This window comes from Pipra filicauda, unplaced genomic scaffold (genome assembly GCF_003945595.2).
Source record: "Pipra filicauda isolate LSUMZ 115617 unplaced genomic scaffold, ASM394559v2 scaffold302_size1215360_pilon, whole genome shotgun sequence".
NCBI lineage: Eukaryota > Metazoa > Chordata > Aves > Passeriformes > Pipridae > Pipra > Pipra filicauda.
The window spans coordinates 485,762-489,806 of record NW_024104424.1 but is presented as its reverse complement, the minus strand read 5'-3'; the positions used below and the strand labels follow the sequence as shown (position 1 = coordinate 489,806).

Here is a 4,045-nt window from a genome sequence, read left to right as displayed (position 1 = left end):
TTTAAGCTAGTGAAAAATACAGACTGATGATCCTTGTTAAAATGTGATGCCTCTGGAGAAGGCATTTTCCTGTCTTGTCTCACTTTTATCCCTACCTGATTATGACAGTTGCTATTCAAAGGGCAACTTGCATACCATGAAATCATTGCACTGGTATCTCAGATACCAAATTCTGGTAATTATCAATGAGTAAATGCTGGTTCTTCTGTAGAAATCCTTATCTTAGAAGAAAAAGAAGAAGAAAAAAACAAAAAACAGATGAATGATCAAATGAAAATTGAAAACAAACAATTCTGTCTCAAAGGATGTGTAGGTACACCACCTCCCAGAGGAAGGTTGTAAATAGAGTTAAAAATGGAACTGCAACAGAGCAAAACCTGGGCTGATACCTGTAGATTTCCTGTGATCTCCAGTATAACCTTAATTTCCCCATACATTATCCATAAGGGAATTTATATTCTCATGTCTGAAGCTTGTTTTGCCTCTTGAAAACTGTGAGGAAGCTGCAGGAGGAACAATCTCACACGCAGCATAGCACGACTGGTCCCTGCAGAGAGCCTGCAATAATCCAGACAAAAAAGTTAAAAATGCATTTATAATAGACACAAATTTAGCTTTTATGAAATGAAAAACCCCTTATTAAATTTTTAAGCCTTAATAAAACAACATGTTATAAAAACGGTAACAAAAAATTGAAGAAAAAAATTTATTACAGAAATACAAATAAAACAACTTCAAGATTGCCTGTTTTAGCCATTCTCCTAAAAAAAAAAAAAGTGATCTTATTTGACTTTTCTACAAAATGCTTTGCTTCCCACAAGATTTCATTTTCTAGTAGAAGGCACTTCAAAGAAAAATTTCCAAGCACTGCTAATGACAATTTATAGGGTTTGACAAACAAAATTTGTCTTGCACTTCAAGTTTCTGTGTCATCAAGAGCTACCGTGACACAGATGAGCAATAAAATAAACAGAGTTACTTCAGAATTGATCCTGGTTTTATGAAGATTTATAGATTGTTAGTAATTTTCCAACAAATCCATCTTTCACCGAGAATTTTAAAATGTTACAACTCCTAAGCGGTGCCAGCTGCTTTGAAAAATACATTTTGCGAGCCTTTAAATTTAAAGGCTAATAAAAATATATATTCTGGAAGACGGAGAGCAGGGTCTGCCCTCTCTCTTGCCATAGATGATTGCAAAAGGAGGTGTCAGGGTGGGTGAGACCGGACTGGAACTGACCACCATCCAGGCAGAGCTGAGCCCTCCTGCCAGACAAGGCCTGGCTGGATGATACTGCAGGACGGTGCCCTGCTGATGAGGATGTTGATTAACTAATTAATTAAAAAGCATAAGAAAAATAATTAGCGAACCCTAATTAAAAAAAAGAAGTATAGGATAGGCAACAAATCCTTTTATGTTGAGGAGAATTAGCAACAGGAACAAATTGCCAAAAACTGGAAGCAGGTTTTTTTGTTGCCAGAAATTTTAACATTTGAATTAAACAATTTTTTATTTGAAAATATTCCAATTCAGATAAGATTCATTTCACTTAAGTCATAAAGATATTTGATTTGTGAAGCAACCAAAAAAAAATAACTAATGGCACCTTCTTTATTAGCTAAATTAGGACTTCTTTTATCTTTACTTTCTCTTTATTTCTTCTTGAAGCTGAAATCTTGAAGATCCTTATTAGTTGGAGAACCAAGGCTCTGGCCCGTATGTCTTCTCCAAGAGCACACTGTACCAAAGAACAAAAAAAAAAAAAATTGATTATGCTGGAAAAAGCTGATTATTTATTTTGATTATGTGAACACGGATTCTGGCTCCTCCTCATATGTTCTCCATATTCAGGACTGGAAGGCAGTGGAGTCCAGAGTGGAGGGATGAGGTGATCCTTTATGTCATCCTGAGTGACAAGAATTTCTGTTATCCAGACTGGACCTTCTGGTTTGACCATAGCTCTGTGTAAACCTCAGGGCTTCCTTCACACAGACAAAATCAGAAAAACAAAATAAACCCCAGATCCATCTCTATTTTCTTTCCAGTGAACTCTATCTGTTTAAAGTTGAGATGACTATTTGTTCCAGAAAATAATAAATACTCTGCTTGGAATTTATTTGCTTTTAGGTGACATTGGCAGAGAGATTATGCCCTTCAAAATGAAATTTCCATTCAAAACAGAGTAAAAATTAAAGAGTTCTTAACCTTATTCCTACCCTGAAGTGAAGAAATGTGTCTGTAAAGATGCATTCTTAGCAAAAATCTGAGTTCAGCAGTGGAAAGGCACCAAAGTTACCCAAATACCCTCTTTTTAGATGTCTGGGCTTCTCAGACTTATCAAGCTGTTTCCTTCTGTATTTTCTGGCACACCAAGGCAAAAATTAAATTGCTTTTTTTTTTCCATTTGGAAAACAAAATCCGCAAAGTTTCTATTTGATTGGAAACCTTGTCCTTATTCTGCCCAAACTTCAATGAGAAGCCCTTTGACACACGATCCACCCGTGTGTTAAACATAACAGGGCAGGCAGGCCAGGGATGGCCCAGTGTCAGGCCCTAAATACACCACCGAGGCTCCAAAAGGAACCTGATTCTCTTTGTCTGGGAGTGCCCAGAGAGCTGATGTCATGGAATGGTTATGAGGAAGAATAATACCATCAGAACTGTTTATTTAATTAGTAACAAGGGTAAAATCCCTCTAATGCAGCTTGATCAAGGGTCAGCTCGAGGGGTCTTTATCGGTGTATGGGTAGCCTTCGGTGGCTGAAGCTTAATAATAATCTCTAGACTTCAATTTCCTACTAATAAAGGGTAATATAATGTAGGGTAAGCCCTCTTATTTGTTCAGATCTTTTTAACCACTGAGGAGCTAATATGCAACAACTGAACAAACAACGGCCACACAGGTTTCATTTTTAGAAGCACAGATGACCCCTGATGAAAGAAATGATCAGTCAAGCTCTGAGGCAAGGATAGAAAACCAGCTAGAAAATACCTTTTCTTTTTTTTACCTCTGTGCACCAAAAGAAAAGTAAGCTGCTCTTAAATAACCATATATGATATCAAGTAAACGTGGCTGAAAATGACTGTGAAATTGTTATGCTACAAAAACACTATGGCTTTCAGTGGTTTTGTGTTGGCAGGTTCTGAAGTTCTGATAACCCTGCAAGTGTATTTTACTAAATAGAGTCTCTAGAAAGTTGTCAGTGCTGTGTGTGTGAGAGCGTTGCTGAAGTCTGAACATTGTCTCTGTACAATTTTAATAGCACCTGAGCTCCCCTTGTTCTTTACTCCCGCACACACTGTCCCGAATATCTGCTAAAGTTCAGTCCTCCTCAGGAACCCCCAGCCTATGCAAAAGTGAGGCTGGAACTCAAAAGATTTTCCTCACAATGGAAAAATTTTTCTCTTTTTTAAATACTAAAATCTGAATACTGCAGTAGGCTCCAGATGTCAGGGCAAATTTCAGCATCAAGGTAAGACAGCAGAAATATGTACAATGTGCCCACTTGCTGGAGGGGGAAATTAATTCTCTTTAATCCAGGATTTTTAAGAATGTGTTTCAAAATTTTTCTCCTTAAAACTGCTGGGGTTTTGTTTTCAGTGTGCTCACAGGTTTCTGAGTTTGGTTTGCAGTTCTTTGCTTACTCACCGTTCTCTGGATGCCACCCTTCCCATCTCTCCACTTAATTTGCCATCCTCTAATTTGCCTGGATGGTTGCTTTAACAGCAGCTTCCTCAGGAATGACCCTGGATTCCCACGTCAGAATCTTAATCCACTGACTCCTTTTCCCTGGGGTGGGTAATCAATACGAAGAGTCAGCTTTCTGTCTCTCTAAATGTATTAGTTATGAAATAAAACTTAGAGAGAGTGCCATGTTATCAAGAAAGAGATGAGATCAAAACAATGCCTTTGTGTTTTTATGCTTCTCAGACTCAAATAAATCTGAAGGTAAAGTTCTTAAAATCAAATATTGAAAATATTTGCAAATATACTGTAGTATTTTACTCTATGCCTGATTGCTGTTACCTGTGTATTGAAAGAAA

The 4,045-nt window shown here is 37.3% G+C and overlaps 1 long non-coding RNA gene across 1 annotated transcript; it reads right to left on the bottom strand.

Moving 5' to 3' along the window:
- Positions 1-317: 317 nt before the first annotated feature.
- On the bottom strand, positions 318-3,756 carry LOC120323631. Its single transcript, XR_005564287.1, has 3 exons — positions 3,651-3,756; positions 1,608-1,739; positions 318-558 (listed from the first exon to the last, which is right to left on the bottom strand). It is a non-coding gene; the product is annotated as an uncharacterized LOC120323631 (long non-coding RNA).
- Between the last annotated feature and the right edge of the window lie 289 nt (positions 3,757-4,045).